We start from the raw sequence: 19,195 nt of genomic DNA, 5'->3' as shown, positions 1-19,195 counted from the left end.
CCCGGGCCGTGCCCCCGCCACCGGGGGCGAGGGGTTAACGCCAGCCCGCCGAGGGGAGCGGAGCGCAGCCGCTGCCGCCTCACCTGGGGCCGCCCGCCGGGGCACGGCCTCGGGGTCGTGGCGGGGGGCGGGGGGGGGATGGGTGTGAAAATGGGGAAAATGAGGCCAAAACGGGGCAAAACTCCACGGAATAAAATAACAGCGAGCCCCGCCGCCCCGCTCCCCGCCGGGGGTAGGGTACGCGGGGTCCCGCCGGACCGGCGCTGCCCTCCTCGGCCCCGCTCCCCGCTGACCGGACACCCCGCACCCCCCCCCCCCCTCCCGCCGAGCCGCGGCCGTGCTGAGCGTCCCGGAGCTCCGGGACCTGCCGCCGGCGCGGCCCTGCCCCGGCGGGGTGACGGGGCACCGCCTCTCGGCCCGCTGCTCCCGGTGCCGACGGCTCTGCCGCCGCGGGGACCGCGTACCTCTGCCCCTTCGCACGGCGGGGGGGAGCGGGGGGGGGAACACCGCCAAAATCCCCCCAACAACGCTCAAAGCCGCCCCGCAGAGCGCGGCGCTGGCGGCTCTGCCCTCGCAGCCTCCGCGGCATCGCTGTCGCGCAGCGTTCCTCACCCCTTGAAGTTTATTTTCGGGTTTCGTCAGGGTTTTTGGGGGAGATTTTTTAAATTTTTCGGCTCGCACGTAGCCTGGCGCGGTAAACGCGGCCTCCGCACTGCAGCGGGAGCCCCGCGGAACAGGTAACCGGTTCCCGGTACGCGGGGACAGCGGTCTGGGTCCCGCTGAACGCGGCCACCGGGCAGTGCGACGGGAACTCGGGACTTCACCTCCCGGTGAAAGCGGCCCGAAGGACACTCGAGGGGAAGGCGAGGCGAACAAGAAAACCCGTTAAAACCGGCAGATCACCGGCCCGGCCGGCCGATCCCCTCCTCTGCGAGCACCCGCGGGCGCGTTGCGCCGGCGTCCGAGCCGGGCGCAGGGACACAGACCCGTGCCCGGGATTAACCCCCCCTCACCTCCCCCCCCTACACTTTTGGGTTTTTTTTTTTCCACGTTGCCCCATGCACAGCCCCCTCCCGCCGCAGCAGGAATACGGGTGGCTGCAGCCGCAGGTGCTGGGGAGGTTGGAGAGTTGTAAAAGCACCCAGGCTTGGCGAGGTCCTGCTGAGAAAGGTGGGGTGTGGAGACCCCCCCCCCCCCTTCCCAAGGAAGATGTGCTGGGGCTCAATGGCAAGGCTGCAGCCTTCCCGAAACACAACCTTTACCCCGAGAAGAGGGACCAGGGGGCACAGGAAAGACAGAAGCGGGGGTGGGGAAAGGAAGCTCTCCCGTGAAAATGTGGGGAACTGCTTTGTAATTCCCAAATAACCTAGAGCCGAGGGGGTCACCTTTCGGGGAGGGTGGGAGAAGGTAGGGGTTCAAAATGCAGAATGGTCACAGATTGTTGCTGATGTTGAATTTCCTGAGGAAAAAAAAAAACCCAAACAAAAAACCCAACAGCACCGACCCAAGCCCCAACACCAACCTTTCCTGTCTCGAATCTGACAAAGTAAACAGGATTAATTCGCCGTATGAAAAAACATTAACGCCGTCTATAACCAGTGCAGAAACCAGCAGAGAAAGCGGTTTTAACAGGACGCACGATATTAATAGTTTGAACGTATGATCGCAAAAATGGAAAGCCATTGATACACGCTTAAAAGCCACCGTATACGCCGATTGCTCAAGCATTAATGAAGAATGCCCCAGATTAACTATTTGCTCTTCGAGGGACGCAGCGATAGAACTATCTATTAGCACCGTTAGATGCTTTGCTATTTATTTGAAAACACGTCTGCGAGTGGGCTGAGGCAGAGCAGACGAACGTAAAACTGAACTGCAGCTAATTTCGCGAAATAATCCTCGAAACCTGAGCGCCTGGCGAAGAAGGGGGGAGATTCTCAACTGTCCTTCCCCGAGCCCGGTGACAATAGAGACGCTCTGTTTGAAAAGTAAACCCGTCTTGGTTTTCCAGATAAACAAATGCATCCCTCCTGCCATTTTACTGCAGATGTAAATTCATTTTAATGAGAGGGAGTGGAAGGATTTATTTTGCTAAAATAGAGTTGGGGATAGAGCCGGTGTAAATCTTTAGGTTTTAAAAAAAAAGAGGGGAAGGAGAGGGAAGCTGCTTTCCCGGCAGAAAGCTGCCTAACAGTTCTCTAATTCCGTCTAGATTAAATCGCAATATGAATACAGCATCGAACAAATACCGAGTTTCGCTCTGAACTCAGCGGAAAGCAGTTACGTCTAACAGAATTCAATGAATTCCTCTTCTCTCTCAATGTAGTATGTGTGTGTTTTTCTCTTCACCACACTGAAGTTCCATGAATAGGGAAAGTGGCTCCTATTGTGTGCCTCTGAACTTCCAAGTCAATGCAATTTTTAACCACTGGCTTGTGGTACTTTGAAAATCACCAGGGGCTGTCAGAGTTGGGTCCTCTGAAAATTTACAGTGCTAAATCAGAGCATATGCTGGGAGAGAGGAGGAAAAAAAAAATTGCTGAAGATTGGAGCAAGTACAGTATCTGGCTGCCCCCTAGTGTAAGCCTCTCCTCGGCCGAAAATTCAACTTTAAAAAGAAAGGAGCTCTTAAAGGGAAACGACTTTTGGCTCGCGTACGCGGGGCGAGGATTGAAACTTCTGTACATTTTAATCTGATTAATTCCTAAGGATTTCAAATTAATTGGCCTGGGCGCTCCTTAGACCGGGCTCGAAGATCTCTGCGTCGGGGTGGCTGCGGGCGCTCGCCGAATAGGTATTTTGAAGGGATGGTGGGGAGGGATGGGGGGGGATGAATCCTGTTTTGTGATTTTTTTTTTTAAAAAACGAGGAGCCGTGCCTCGCATGCTGTTGTCAGAGCAAAACACTTTTGCTGCTTAAAGTTAGATCTACGTCTTTTGCGGTAATACTTTTTTTTTTTTTTTTTTAAAAAAAAAAGAAGGATAAATAATTGCCTCCAAGCCTCAGCCGAGCTGCCAAGCCCACCTTCAGATGGTGAGTATATCCCCGCTTCTTTCCGTTGTACTTGCTTAGCCAGAGCAGGGACCGGAGGGGGACAGGGGGTCTCGGCGCGACACCTTCATCACCGACCTCTTCCTCCCCCCCCCCCCCCCCCCCCCCCAAATAAACGCTGCAAGTTGCACACGGCGGCACAATCCGTGCAGTTTAACACCTCTCCCTCCAGTTCAGAGCCTGATCCTCCCCTCCCCACCCTCCCGAGCGGGTCGGTCCCGGCAGCCCGAGCAGAGGAGGCTGCGACCGGGGCTCTGCCTCCCGGAGCCCGGCTCTGGAAACGACTTCGGGCCGCTTCGCTCCCCTCGGACCTGGAAACCGATCCCTGTCGTTGGGTCTGCTGGCTTGTTTGTTTGTTTGCTGCTTGCTTTATTTAGCTAAAGGACGTGCTAAACTGATGGTGCTGCGATTACACAGGCTTGGGTCTCCCCCCCCTCCCCTCTTCCCCTCCTCAGAGCAACCCACGTAACCTTAGAAACGATCGTTTAAGACGCACGTTAGCTAACATTTGCTTTCTTGGATTTTTTGTTTCCTTAAAAGAGAACACAAGAATCACAACACATTGCCCGAAAAAAAAAGTGTCAAAGAAGAAGAAAAAAAACTAGAAGTAACATACCAAAACCATATTTGCCTTGTTCAAGGTCCCAAATCGCTTGCATCTTCCTTTTTTCTACCTCTCCTTTAGTTTGGCAGGTGAAACAAACAAACAGAAAAAAAAAAAAAATGATCAGACCGCTGTTTTGCCCCCCAGAAAGATGTGCGTTGGGTAATTAAAGAGAAGTCTCCTTCTTGGTGTTTATCTAAGCGATTGTGCAAACTGATAAAAAAAAAAAAAAAGAAAGAAAAAAAAAGTAAAGTTACAGCCTTCGGGGGGGAAAAAAAAGGAGGCAAGGTGAAGGGAATAGATTTCCCACAACCTAAAGGGAAGTGCTTTCGATGTATTATTAGCGATCAGCCTTGGGAGAGAGGAAAAAAAAAAATCCTGAACACACTCTAACTTTACACAGACAAGATTTCAGGGGGGGCTTTGTACATAGCTGCTGAGGAATGTGCGCCTCGCCTTTAAGAAAAAATCCCCAAGCCCAAGGTAGGAGATGTCTTTGAGTGATCCTTGTCTCTCATTTCATTCCTTAGAAGGAAGAGCGTCTCGCTACACCTTGTTTGGAGCTGGAAAGGCGAGACTTCAAAAAAAAAAAAAAAAAAAAAAATTCACAACCCACCCTTCCAATTGGGGAGAAAAAAAAAAATAAGAGAGGGAAATCTCCTAACTTAATGACTGTGGGGGTAGGATGGATGCGACCGATTTCAGCCCCCCCCAGCCCCCCCTTTCCCACCTCCCCCCTCCCCGGCAGGGGAAAAAAAAAAGAAATAGGAGGAAAGAAAAAAAAAAAGCCAACCGCAAATAACTACAGGCTGAACTCTCAACACATGCACCGGAGGGGAAAAAATATATAGTGTCCTGTGTAGGGTCGGCAGGGAACGCAAGCACACGCTACAGCAAGTTGGGAAAGAATCCGAGCTAATCAGCAATCTCTTTCTCTCTCTCGCCTTCTCTCCCTCTCCCCCTCTCTCTCTCTTTCACTGCCCCCGAGATCCCAGCTCGGAAGAGGTACTCCACATTTTTTCATTACCAAAAATCCGTTGCAATAATCATTTGTTGCTAATTGAAACCCTTGGAGACATTTTTCCCCACCCCCTCCACAAACATGGCAACTTTTAGACATGGGAAGCACGTTTAGTTTTATTTTATTATTAAAAAAAAAAAACACCTAAACAAAAAAAAAAACGGTTAGGAGGAGGGTGAATCTTTCACCCACGAGAAATATCAGCTTGCCAGCCCCCTTCCCCTGGTGGGGGGGGGGGGAACGGGACCCCAGTACAGTGAAGGCTTGGGAAAATTTGGAATACATTATACCGCCTTTGGCAGGAGAATACTCTCCAGCTAATGGATTCCTGCTCCTTTTTGTGTGTGTGTGTGTGTGTCAGTGTGGGGGGTTTCTGGAAAGAGGGGTGGTGGTCGTGGTGGTGGGGAGCCGAGCTTTTATTTGAAGCGACGGTTCGGGTGAGGAGTGTGTCATACTTGACAAACGGAACAAACGCTCTTCCATTTCTTGCTTGTCCTTGCCTTAAAACAGGAATTAACTTAACCACAGTGCTGCATGTTAATTGCATGTTTACTGGGGTAATGAAAATTACAAAAGGGTTTTGCCACCTCGATGGGTGATGTAAAAGTATGAAGGCGATTGTCATTGCAGCCTTCGGGGAGGGCCGGGGCGGGGGGGGGAGGGGGTCGGGCACCAACAATATTGATTAGAAGAAGGATAAATCTTTTAACTGCTCGTTAATACCATAAATATGGTCTACACAGGTTTCCACTCTTGTTAAGTCTAATCAGTACATGGAAGATGGAGACGTAGCCCACTTGAATGAATTTTTATTATTGCCAGAGGGGTACTTGCATCTGTGCCTCCCCCCTCCATCTCCAAAATCCCCCCTTGCATAGGAGGATCGGGAAGGTGCGCAGAAAGCACAGGAGACAAATTCAAGCTTTTCATCCTTTCTCCCCTTCTCCAAAAGCTCCTTTTCTGTAAAGCAGAACGGGTCATGGTGGGGAAAGCCTAAAGGGGTGACACCCACAGCCCCCCCCCCCCCCGTTTATTCTTGAGATCCGTGGATGAAAGGATGACCTGGTAACTCAGTTCGGTGATAACCATCTTCCTGCTTGAAAACAATCTGCCAAATTAAACCTAAATGGAAAGAGCAGTGGGAAAGGTAGTGGGAGCAGGGCGTTTCGAGATCCCCCCCACCCCTCCGAAAGGGATTGTTTGGCAAAAGGAGGAGGGAAAGGCAATTAAATAGACTAAAGATGGTTTAAATCCCAACCAAAAATAATTCCAGGGAGAAGTTTCCCCCCCTCCGGTGTTGCACAGCCCCGGATTTGAAAACTTTGGCCCAACTTGCAGCGACAGCTACAACTTTGCTCCGCAGGGGTCAGAGGTGAGGGCTATTTTAACCCTAAAAGCCTGCGAGTGACCAAGGTTGAGGCTGGGCTCGCAGCACTAATAGCCATAATTACCTCCTCCCCTTCCAGGGACATTCCTCACAACAGCACTCTTAGACGCCGAATGGAAGAAAATCCTGGAGCTGAACATATCTTGGGGGGTAAATAACAGCAATATGAAGGAATTTCAGAGCTCTCCCTTTTGCTCCGGGGGATTGAAGCCTTTTTTTTTTTTCCCTTTTTTTTTTCCTCCTTTTTTCCCCCCCCTTGCCAGCATTCCCAAGGCGCTGGGTCTTTGTCTTAGAAGGAATGGAGTGTCTGAATGGTGTGAAAGGGACAGAGAGGGTCGCTTCAAATCGATTTTACTTGTCCTCTCTGTCTTTTCGGATCAACGCCCTTCAATGGACACATAGGTGCTCTTTCAACCAAAAACTTGTGCAACATTTTCTGCCTGTATTGGTGCTAAATACAATAAATGCTGGGCAGATTTTTTTTTTCTTTCTTTCTTTCCGAAGCAGAAAGCACCCTAATTAAATTGTTTTATATAGACAGTCAAGACAGACCAATTAAGTATGCATTAGTATAAAGATATATTCGAGAGATAAGCGCTCTATAGGAGCCCTGCCTAGGCAAGGTGTGCAAAGTGTCCTCTCGCAGGGAGGCTGTAAGCAGGGTCTCGTCTGGATTTTTCCCCTCCATTGCCTCCTATACTTGAGTAACGGGCTGAATAAGTTAGCGCAAAGCCATTAGTGGAAGTGGTTCCTAAACAAAGTTAACAGGTGGATGTAGCTGGTTTCAGACCTGCAGAACAGCCGCGCATCTCTCACGCGCAGCCATAGGTTTCCGCAGCCCCTGTGCGCGCAATTTACACGCGTTCACCGAGACAAACGCCTTCTACCTGCAGCCTGCGTGCAAACGCACACGCACGGAGATCACATAAATAGCTGGGAGCTTTTGGAGGCTGCAGCAGCAGAGGTGGGGGAGCGCAGCCCCCCTCCACCGCCGACAGAAGCCCCTATAGACGGTGTAGGGGCGCCCAGCCCTGCTCCCGGCTGCGCTGCCCGGGCGAGAGGCTCCCAGCCCGGGGGCGAGCACGGGTGGGAAGATCTCCTGCTCCGGGCTTATCCCGGGAGAGGGGTAACAGAGCGGGATAAAACACACGCGAACTTCTCTCTCTGTCCATTTTATCACCCAGGGAAAGCTCTCGTGTGTGGCTAACCACAGGAACCGGGCTCTAAGCTCTTCTCCATTCCCATTATTATTATTATTATTTTTCTTCACTACAGATTTTCCACGTCGTTAAAAAAAAACCAAACCAAAACACCCACAAAAAACCCAAGCAGACAAACAAACAAGCAAGCAGTCAGCCCCCAGCCCTGCCGCAGCCTGATCTTGGGGCAGGCAGGGATGCGGGGAGGAGGAGGAAGAGGAGGAGGAGGGCGGCGGGCTGGGGCACCCTTCATCCCCGGGCACCTCGTCACCCATCCGCCGAGGCAGAGCTGTGGGAGCGAGCCCGGTGCCCGGAGACGCTGCCGAGGGGGACCGGGCTATCGCCCCTTTATCGCGACATCGCACCGCAAGGACAGGACGGGCTTTTGCTGGAGGGGCCGGGGGAGAGGGGACAGAGGGGCACCGCGATGCGCAGCAGCCGTGCGACCGCTGCCCGGTTTAATATTCATTTTTCTAGCAGCGCTTTGGAAGCGTCAGCCCATCACGGGGAGGTGGGAGACGGGGGAGCATAAGCCATGCCTTGTTTAGGTGCTTCGATGTCGCGGTAAACAGGTTAGAAACAGGCGGTTTTAAAGGCTCGGCTACTCTTCGCCGGTTACCTTCGAGGAGAAGTGATAACAGGCTGTACGGGGGGCGAAGAATTCAGCTAAAGGAGATCTCAGCAAGTCACCGCCCGGACAATAGTCCACCTCCTGTTGGGCTGCGTATTGATCAGGAGAGGAGCTGAAGATGTCGCCACACTAAATATTTACTGATCACACACAAATAGCCGGGACTTGAACGATTTTCTCCTGTGAGGAGAGCAGAGAGAGAAGGGTAAATCATTTTATTAGTGTGTATAAAGCAAAGAGCACACTCTGGCTTGGAGTGTTTTAAGATGTGTCTTCAGCTGGATGAAAAGAGTTAGGGAAATCGATATGGAGTGATTAGACGAGCCAGTCGTGTCAAAGAGAGAGGCTGTGAATTTCATGGATTTGGTTATACCGGGAGGGGGAAAATATATCGAGAGATTAAAGGGAGGAACCCATTGTAGCAGAGCCAATGAAAGAATAATATCTAATCAGACCCGGCAAAGGTAGGGACGGGGTAAGACCCACGCTTGTGAAGCATCGCATCAGCTGGAGAGGGATCAGGGACACACATGAAAGAGGCGGACGGGGGCTGAGGAGGCGAGTAGGACCCTGGAAACGCTACAGAGCAAAGCCAGGAGAGGCAGAGAAAAGTCGCCTTCTGTAGAGCAATGCCGAGACACCACGAAAATGGGGACAAAAGACCCAGGAGCGAGGGGAAGGCGAGGGCTGGAGGAAACGGGCTTCGAGGTGGAGTTGAGGGGTCTCCAGCCCCGTGTGCCACCAGGCAGGGAGGGCTCCAGCAGCAGCTAGGGCACATCCAGCTCAGACGAGAGGGGTTTAAACCCTTCCCCTACAAGTTCTCCCCACTCCTTCCCCCCCCCCCCAACACACTCCCCAAGCAAATGTGGTGAGTAAAATGGATTTTAGCGTTTAACCACCTCGTTTTCTCCACGTAATGACAAGGCTCGTAATATGTAATCTGCGGATTACAGCCATTCGAGGGTGACCACAAATGACATAAAAAGAAAGAAATAAAAATCAGCATTTCTGCATGTGACAAAATGGCAAAAACCAGCCCGCGCTTGAAGAACTGAAGTTGGGGAGCTGCTGCTGCGGGGTTCTGTCTGTGGCTGGGAGCGGTTCAGCCGGGGCTCAGGTACAGCCCCGAGGTGTCCCGGCGCATTAAAGAAAACTTTGCTGGAGACGAGTGAATGTCTCGGTGCCAAAGGGCAGAAAGCCGGGAGCAGGGCAGGGCTCTGCCAAGCGGTGTTCAAATACGTTTAGGGATGCTCGGGATTTATTAATTTTTTGTTTTTTTTTTTTGCCTCGAATCACTGATGCTTGGGCCGTGCTCAGACGCTGCCTCCTCTCTGTGTGGTTTTTTTCTTTAGCAGAAAATAGGATGTGACCGCGGAGAGCTGAGTCAAAGGAGCGGGAGAAAGTTCGAGCCGCGCTCGAAACGACGCTGACGGCTGGGAGGGGAGGAAAGGCATCTAAAGCTAGGAACCGAGGAGCAAAACCGATGTGAAAACAGCTTTTCACTTCTCCTCCGAGCGCTAATTTTGCTACTGTAAACAAACACTGCAGTTAGAAGCAGCTGCAGATAGCCTGCCGGGCACCCAGGGCTCAGGGACGAGGGGGGAAAGGGGGCTTTTGTTCAGCTCCCGGGCTGAGTTTCACCCCAACTTCGCTTTTTTTTCCCGGAATCGGGGGCTGGTGCTGGGTTTAGCTGCGGAGAGCGGAGGGGAGGGGGGGGGGGGAGAAACAGAGGCGCCTGAAGCGCGTTTCCCGTGTGCTGATGGGGCGCGGGCAGCTCGGCTGGATCCCTCGTGCAGCAGGAAACCTCGGGACAGGCTCAGCCTAATTAACAGTTTTCCATAGCCGAAGCGAGTTTTTTAAGAATCCCGGTGGATTAGCCCAATATGTTCAGGTGTGAGGCTACGAGGGCCTATAACTCCTTCCACTATAATCTTATAACCTCCTTACCTAATTCCTTAGATTGCAGATAGGAAGAGTCTGACCCTGGAGGTCGCGGAGAGCTGGGTTTCATTAACCCTTCCCTCCCCGGCGCTGCTCCGAGGTTAACTGGGCTGGGCTGGGGGGGGGGGGGGGGAGGGCAGAAGGAAGGGATTTGCGAGAGGGGTCTATGTGGAGGGGGGGGAAGCAAGGCTTCAGATGATTCCTCCTCCCTTCATCCCCCTCCCTTCGGCCAAAGAAGAAATGGAAAGGGAACTTTGCTCTTTCCCATGAGCCGGGAGGTGCAGAAACGTGCGGACGTTTGTAGAGAATTCATTCCCTTCGCACCATCTCAGTAGGCTTATTTTTTTTCTAAATTTATATATTTTTTTTTTTTCAAACGTGGAGGAAACGAAACGTTCTAGAAACGTCAGATCTTGCAAAAAGCAAAGCAGTCTCCATCTTTCGGACGAGCAGCAATCTCTTGAGCTTCTTGTCCATAGTAGAGCTGTAATCCTTAAAGAAGAAGAAAAAAAAGTCTAGAAAAGCTTCTCAGATTGTATTTGCCTGGTAACACACCTGGTTTATATTTTAATAGGTAGTTACATTGTATTGATTCAGGGTACATCATTGATGTTGAAAGTTAATAACTCTCAAATTATATCTATCTGCCTACTCTCATAATTGCATACACAGTAGAACACTGTAAGCATTTGCATTTTGCAGCACATTCTTTGTTCTTAAATCTTTTAACACATTGGATTGTTCCTTTGAAGAAAATGCTATTGAACCACATGTTTAAGGCAAAGATGCTTCTAAACTATATGTTTAAGCAATGAAATTGTTGAGTGAAGTACAGGTTCCTTTGTATTTCACACAAACCTTGCCATACGCCAATCTTAACCTATACATTTGAACTGCTTCTGTTTTCTTTTTCTTCCCCCCCCCCCCCCTCCCCTTCCTAGTCAGAAGGCAGAAATATGTAAACTGCTGAGAGAGGTGGGTACTTTTAGGTAAGTATGTTTAGATATAATCTTCAGATACATTGATTGTACTTTCAAATTCTTTGGATACTAATTGAGCTAGCAAACAATATCCCAGCTGAATGTCTCAACTCCTTCCCTACTTAACAAGCTCTTAATATAGAATTATATTGTAGCCATCCTTCTACTAAACAATATAGCTGAGGAGTCAGCAAAAAATAAAAAAAAATGTTAAAATCAAATCATAATTGCTGGCTTATATCTGACTCCCTTTCCACAGTCTTAATGAACCCTTTAAAGTTTTTTTTTTTTTTATTTCTGAGTGGCAGATCAAAAAATAATTAGCAGAATCAGAAGCAGCCTGCTTGAAATAATGTGTCTAAATATTTCATATTGCTACTTATAATACTAGCCCATCAGTTGTAAAAAGGAACCATTCCCTATTTATTCTGCTGCAGTTTATAAGTATGGAAAGATAGACCCTTTTTTTCCAGGGCCTGCCTCAGACATGACATAAATAGAGACTGACCTATTGTGAAAAAAAAAGAAAAAATAAAATAAAAGCAAAACCCTGCAAAGGATTAGAGAAAGACAGAAGTACACATAAATGCATCTGAACAACGTTGCGTACCACACCAGGGGATGGTAAAAAAATTAAAAAGATTGCATATTTATAACCTTGTAATTAAAATACATTCTTATCTCTCTCCTCTGAAAGGTTGCAGCTTTCTTGGAAATATTTCGAGTGCATATTTTAAACTCTGTGTCCCGAATTGAATTAAGATGAGCTGCTTTACCCAAGAGTAAAATACTTGTTTGCAATTTAAGGTTTAAGTTTCAACTGCCTATCAATCGCCATATCATTTTCTTTATATTTTACCTCCTTACATTTGGAGGCTTTATTTAAAATGGTGTTAGTTTACATAAAACTCTACTTTCTGTTTATGCGAAATTAGTCAATATTATCCATAACAATCCCTTGTGTTTGACGGAGGTAAATCTGATGAGAAATTTTCACGTTCAAAGGGTTAAAGCTAAGCTGAGAACTTTAAAGCAAAGGGATACAAGGAAACAGTGAGAAATGTCACGTCTGCTCTCTCCTGACAAGCTTGCATTAGATCACATGTAAGGAAGCACAGATTTTTGGATCTAAGACCAGTTTTAGTTTTTAATAGGAAATAATTACATGGAACTTTATTTCCAGAGAGAAAGTCCCTTCCAGCTACAGTGTTTTGCTTTGATCTAAGTATTAACTGGTAATAAAATAACCGTATTTTGGATCCTAAGCATATTGATGCTTAAAGGAACGTTATGCTTTCAATCAAATTCTAACTTCAGATTACCCAAAGGTATTCATCCTTCTTTTGTCAGAAACCAATTTGCTCTTTTACTCCTGCAGCTACTCACATGTGTTTTAGTATACTCTGTTATTTTATGGCAGAATTTGCACTATCGAGGCGGAAAGCTTTTGGATTGAGCGAGACCGTGTTCCAGCCTGGCAATTTGGGCTGTTTCTCCCTGGTCCAGCCCTTCTTTACACTTGTTGTACCCCACCACCATCACCCATCTCTGAGAGCGACTATCGCGGCCGGCTTCGTGGCCATATTTTGGTTTTAATCTTCAGATTTCTTTATTATTTTTCTTTTTACCTGGAGAACCAATCATTTGGACTCATCCTGAACAATTAACCTCCTCTTTACATTACAGCCCCAAGTGCAGTACTTCATAAAGACATGAAAAGGACATCCCAGACAGCAGGACCCCAGCCCAGGCTTGTCACAGAGTATAAAAGGAGAGACAAGGGGAGTTTTTATCTCCTTGCCCCGCCAGCTCTCAGTAGTTCTAAGTTTCAGTGTGACAATAAAACAGTTTTGATAACACAGCTCACGGGTTTCCCTGCCACGTAAAGTTTTCTTAATAATAAAAAAGAAGAAACTTTATCCCTGCTAAATTAAAATCGGGCAGATGTTGGATATGGTTCATATTAGCCAGCCTTTCACCCCTTTGCCCCTGGCACTAAAGTTCCGACTTTTTCTTTCTGCTGTGTCCGTTTCTCACTGAAAGGCATTATTCCTGCCCTAGCTCTCTTCTTCTATTTATTTTTTCGGCGTCTAAAATTAAACCTACTCATTTAGTGATATACATTCAATTTCAGGTTGCTAAACCTGGCCAGAGAGGGGAAATGTTTTCCAAAAAGTGATGCACCACCAACCTTAAAAGAAAACATGAGTCAGGGAAAGCTATTCTTTAAAGGTTTATTTCTAGAGAGGTTTGTAGCTCTGTTGACATTATGGGGATGATGGCTGTATTGCAATGGGCTTTGCAGGCCCAGGAGGTTTATGTTTTCTTTTGACCATAAGTACAATAAAATTTTAAAGGTGCACAAAGTCTCATCACTTTAGATATTTAAAACTAGATTGGAAAAACCCTTGGGAAACATACTTTACAGTGGACAGCCCTGCTGAAAGAGCAGGGGATAGGAAAAAAAACCACCACCCAAATCCAAATAAAAAGCTCCAGGTTTATCATGCTAGCCGTATGAAAATCCTGGCTGTTAAGCTCCCTAGGATAGTACAGCTCATTTCTCCAGGGCTGTGAAGATAGAATTTATTGTCCATTTGGAACGATCAAGTTTAGGCTAATAAAAGGCCTTCTGTAAGCAGAAATGCCCAAGCCGATGTTTGGCAGAGTTTTCAGTGGTACAGTTTATGTAGGATGGGGCTCTGCACTATGTGAAATTACTCATATCTCTGCAGCCGAAGATGATTTGACGTACAGGAGTAAACGTTAGTAGGCAGAGGCTGGAGGTTAATCAGCATTGCTTTCTGAACTGGATGGTTGAAAGCAGGAAAAAGTGAAAGCTGCTCTCTCTAGCCCTTCCCCTTGCTAAGGCGCTGCTAACTTTTATGATTATTTTTTTTTCTCTTCCTCTTTTACTATCTGTCTTTGTGCCTGAGGGCCAGTGAAAGAACACTGCAGATTCTAGATTGCTTTCAGAGTTTCCCTTTGCTGATGATGGATTACCATGTCAATTTAAACGGCATAGGATTAATTTGTTTCAATGATTTCTCTTTAGGCTGAATGCCAGTCTTTTTTTAAAACTCTCTCCTTTCTCTTAATAATAATAATAATAATAACAATAATAATAATAAGAATGATATCCTTAAAAATCCCAAGCACTTTTGATATCCCACATTAAAAAGACAATAATAGAAATAGACAAGTTAGGTGTAACGTTGCAACGCAGCTATGGGTTTGAGTGTTTTTATCTCATTCTAAGGGGCTGAGGCATACAGTCAGTCACATTAAAACGAAATTGGATCCAACGTTTATTCAATAAATACTTGTCTTGTAGGTAATCCAGAGCAGAGTGCTTTTGACACATAAGGACTTAATTTGTCTTGGATAACAAGTTATTAATATGGCACATTTAAACTTGCCACCTACAATAAAGTCATTTAGATCTATAATACGACTCACAAGAGGACTTCGTAAAACCAGAAACAAAGTTTGAAACTGCCTCTGAGTTGTGGAGCAGTCGCACGGCTCATGGTTTGCTCTTTTCAGGAGAAAGCACAGAGCAAGTAGGAGCCACCCCAGTGCAGAGGGGGTGCGTTTGCCCTTCTTTGAAAGGCAGACAGAAGTGGAGTAAAGAGGAAAAAAAGACCCCAAACACACATTTTTGAATGCATAAGCTTTAAGCTGTGCTGTGTCTGCTAGCAAACTCATCGCAGTTTTGAAAGTGAAAAAACATTTGGTTCCAAGTATAAATTCGCCCGCATTTGCACCCTATCTCTTCTGTCTGCTGTGCAATTTACTTGCTTTTAATAATAACCGAGGAAGTTGGAACATAATCCACCCATAAATGTTATTGCTGTAATTTGATGGTGCTGTGTTTGTTCATGCATTAGCCATATACGTAACGCGAAGTGGGGATGTATGGTGGTGATCCCTGTGCAGCCTGAACAAACAGAGATGCTTTGGTACATACTGGGTTTCAAACCCCAAATATTCAGCCATTATTTTAAAATTTGGGAAGCTGGAGGTGGGGTGTTTTGTTTCAGACCTGTCCTAACCAAACAAAGCCTGAAAGAGGTGCATCAGGAGGGGAATACAGCGGGCACGCAACACAGGACGTGTTTTTTGGCTGCGATTCGGTCTCCACACTGTATGAGTGAGCTTTATTATCCTGCTTTTACGTATTCAGCTTTAGATTGCTCCTGCCCTGGCAGATTCTGTCTCTTTAAGTAACTAAATCTCATTTTTAAGCTCTTCCTGGGAAAAGGATGTTACACATGAGTAGAAAAATGCAGGCAAGAAAGGCTAATTGAATGAAAAGAGAGAATTAGGTTAAAAATAGAGTACAATCTAGTATCACATTTTCACTAGTGTAACCTGAAATGAAGGTGTCTCCAAGTCCCTCGTGATGCCAGAGTGTTTAGATGTTGGGCACAGATGGAGACACCTATTGAAATGTGTCTGAAGAAGATTAATAGGACTTGTCAGTGTTGGGAAAGCACTGCTTTGCTGTAAATTTCTACTAGCACAAGATGAATTACCGATGAATGCTCAGTTATCAACCCCATCACTATCATTGGACACTAAATCAAATTGAGCAGTTATCTACAATCAGAAAATTTCTTTTAAAAATAGGCATACACCTTTAGGCTTAAACTCTTTAATAAGACAATATCCTCTATGTTATGTGTGTGTTCAGGAAGGGATACGATTTAAAGTTTCTCTACAAAAAGCTTCTGTTCACAAATGAACTCCAAGTTTAGTGTGAAATCAGGGTCGTCAAACAATAGAAGATATTCAGAAAATACTGGTTATACAATATAATGTTCTGCTGGGGGCCTGATCCAAAATGGATTTTCATGCATGTCATCGGATTTTGGATCCATCCCTGTTTGTGAGAGGTTTTTTCATCACTCCTTTCCCCTTATTTTTGGTGATGATAAAAAAACCTTCTTTCTACCTTAAAGACTGAGTATCCAAATCATATATTAATTCAAAATAGCTGTGAAGACTCAGGATACGTGTATAATAATAATACCACCCCCAAAAAACATATTTAGGAAATTACAGCTTACCATAAGAAAATACGTTATGAAAGAATCAGTGAATAGTATTTTCAGATAAAATATTGCCTTCTCTCCTTTGTAAAAGGGGAAGCTGTCACAAGTAAAACTATCACAAGCATTTACCAGCCCACCGATAAGGTACATTAGCTGTATTTACCATGTGATGCTGATGATGACCATGATTTCAAAGAAGAATCATATTTTTTTAGTTTCTAGGATCTCTTTCCGTCTCACCCAGGCATTGCACTACTTTATCCGAGGAGATTTATCGTGGCATGTTTTCCAAAGTCAATTTTCCCCTTTTATTATAGACAAGGGCAGTCATTTATGTTTAGGGAGGGAGACAGGTACAGTGCCTTTATCTGATCTGTGTCCCCAGCCACAGCCACCTCCTTAATCGACGACAAATTCCCACTCTGGAGGATCAGGCCCTATCTGGGCTACTTCTCAGCCAAGGAATGTATCCTTCTTTTCATCTCCACATATCTTACCTGTGATGTATGCTACTTTTTGAGGAGGGAATAATGTGCTGTTTACCGCAAAGCACAGCATCAAAGCCTTTGTGTTTTTCTCATCTTCAGCCAAAGCTTATTCTTTACCACCTTAAAAATTTACCTTGGTGAGGGATAGTAGCAGTTATTGTCTTCATTTTGACATCCTAATTTTTACACAGCCCTGCATTAGGGCCAGATTCTCACTCAGATAGGAGTTACTGACTTTCAGCAGAACGGAGCCGACTGCAGCCAGCCACAGCCCGCGCCCTTCTAACACAGTTGCTTTACAGCATCCCCGTGTTTGTTTTTTTCTTTGGAGGGTATGATTCTTTAAACATGTTTGTTTTACCCAGAGCAGCAGTGGATTCCTAACTTTTTTTTTCGCCACAAACATGTAAAGAGAATATTAATAGGGAATATTAATAGAGTGCGGCAGCACGATGCTAGTTAGGTTGTAGTAGCTGAGAAATATGAACTAGCAAACATAATCCATAAACTCCATTTGGTTACCATAATGCTCCAATCTGTATTTATTACAAGCCCACTCTGATGCTTATACAACTGCAATTGCTAGATTTATACACCCTAATGGTTTCACAATAGGAAAAACCTGTGTTCTTTATCTTTCTTTTCCTGTCCAAAATAGCCCCTTCCACATATACTTCAGGCTTCTCCGGACTTTGTCTGGGTTTAATCACAGGCTGTGGGACAAAATGTGCATTATTAAGAAATATAAATATTTTCAGAAGCAATCAAAGGGTTGAAAGATTGATTCGGCATGTAGATTGGATTTAATTCGAAGCAGCTTTGTTCTAATGAGGACTACTGGGATACAAAGACGGCAGCCGCTTATGGCCACCAGTTGGGAACTTCGACTCGCTGCAGCAACCTGTCAAGAATTTCACAAAACTGCCAGGTATTAAAGAGCAAAGTGGTGGGGAAGCCGGTGGTCTGTTGTTTTCAGGAGGCTGGATTAAGATTTCACAGTCCCTGTTTTACCAAAATGAAAATTAAAGTTAATTTCTTGCCGCCCATGGGTCCAAATCCTACAGTCCCTCACTCGGGGGAAAACCCTATGGACTTTATGGGGGGCTTTGCCTACGGGAGAGGTGGTGAAGCTTGGCTGAGCCCCAAGTCCAACAAATTTGAGAGCCCCGCAGCAATTCGCACCGCTTCCAGACCCGGTGCGGTTGCTTTCGCGCTGCCTTTTTCTGTTAAATTTCTCTACCTGTGCGCCTAGACCTGATGGGACTTTTTTGCGTTGGGAGATGTTTTCCCTGTGGAGAAATGCAGCTCCATGTTGGCTTGGAAGCTCTTGTGCCCTTGTTGGGTGACCCAGCAGAACTGCCAGACCTGTCCTGCTTCCCGGGGAAAAGCCTGCAACGTCCAAAAGAACATCCCTGAGATGATGCTGAACAAAATGGTACACCGGATAGTTTTCCCTTCAGACTTCAAAAAACCCCAACAGCAAAATTTTGGCATGCACCGTGGGGGTGGGGGGTGGGTGGTGTGTCACGGCACAGGTACTTGGGGAGCGCAAGACCCTGGCAGCTTCCCTGAATGTCGAGCGTACAGTCAGAATCGCAGTGTATACAGGATCAAACACCGACTAGTTTCTTTCTCCCCTTAGCCCCCCCCTTGCCTACTTTTGTCCGTAAAAGCAATAGAAAGAGAGAAAGCTTGAATTTTCTGAACTGTTTCACCCATCCACAGCTGGAATTCCAAAGTGAAATGAAAATGCCTTTAAAATCAACCCTACATGGGAGCCTGAGAGAACAAGTTTTCCTTTGTTGTAGGGTATAGTATTATTTGCTGTAGGTTTTTGATATACATTCTAAATTAGGCCTGCAAAGGAATGCTTCATCTTTAATTCATCACTCTCAGCTGAAAGAGATTAGCAATGTCTAGCACGCACCCTTCGTATGGTGCTGACCTCATCAAGTATGGCCTGAAATTAATTAGCCTCATTCATTCCAAATGGAAAAGGATAATGGAGCTGCATTTTAGAGATGACCATCACAAATTGTATGCAGCATATTTAAAATACCTCCCCCCTCGCTCCCCTCCCCATTTAAAAAACTATGTAGATTAAAATTCTTTCCAGAACTTGCAATATGTTAGAGTTATCAAGGCATTAGGAGCAGAAACCGCTTGGTTTTTATTTGTGGAACTGGGAGCCACATTTTGTGTGTGTGGCTGTAAAAGCAGCAAGCCTGTCTTAATGGCAGAACACCTGGAATTAATATGATATTTCCAGGTGCTCTGGCAAACTGGGGCATCAAGCACTTGATATATAAACATTCTTCCACTGGCTTGCTTAAATCAATCTGAAAGTGGTGTCCCTTTGTCATTCATACATGCAAAGTGCTAGCACAAACTCCAGCTTGGCTTCAGAGTCCTACATCACTCATAATCTAATTAGAAATCAGAGCAGAGCTGAAGCAGCATTCTTTGTGGATTCTTGGGCAGCAAATAGGGATACTTGTCTTTTGTTTCCCTCCTCGATTGCATCGTTCACAAGCTTTCACACCACATCTCTAAAGGTGGTTAGGTGCCTCAAGATGTTGACAGGCATGAAGGACAAGATTATTTAGGTATTTAGGTGCCTACCCCGGGTGATTTCAAATGGGATTAAGCTACTGGATGTTACTGGGTAGGGGGGGCTGGGGGAGAGGAAAAAAAAGCTGCCAGTGTGTATGAAAAGCCCTAATCTGTTGTCCTGAACTCCAGCAACGCGGGCGATGTTTTACCAGGGTAAAATTGCCTGTGGGGTAAATTTACTGAGGTCCATTAATTTTTACCGAGGTGAGCAGGTACTTGGGCA

At 46.4% G+C, this 19,195-nt stretch overlaps 1 long non-coding RNA gene across 4 annotated transcripts in view; it reads left to right on the top strand.

Moving 5' to 3' along the window:
- Nucleotides 1–2,544: 2,544 nt before the first annotated feature.
- Nucleotides 2,545–19,195, top strand: part of LOC142362549 (uncharacterized) — a 35,768-nt gene continuing 19,117 nt past the window's right edge. For all 4 annotated transcript variants that reach the window (XR_012765139.1, XR_012765140.1, XR_012765138.1 and 1 more), the window contains exons 1-3: nt 2,545–2,794; nt 2,978–3,033; nt 10,776–10,823. This is a non-coding gene — a long non-coding RNA (uncharacterized LOC142362549). The remainder of the gene's footprint in view (nt 2,795–2,977; nt 3,034–10,775; nt 10,824–19,195) is intronic.

The sequence above is a fragment of the Opisthocomus hoazin genome, chromosome 10 (assembly GCF_030867145.1).
Source record: "Opisthocomus hoazin isolate bOpiHoa1 chromosome 10, bOpiHoa1.hap1, whole genome shotgun sequence".
NCBI lineage: Eukaryota > Metazoa > Chordata > Aves > Opisthocomiformes > Opisthocomidae > Opisthocomus > Opisthocomus hoazin.
Note: the sequence above shows the minus strand (reverse complement) of the source record. Positions and strands in the feature narration are given on the sequence as shown.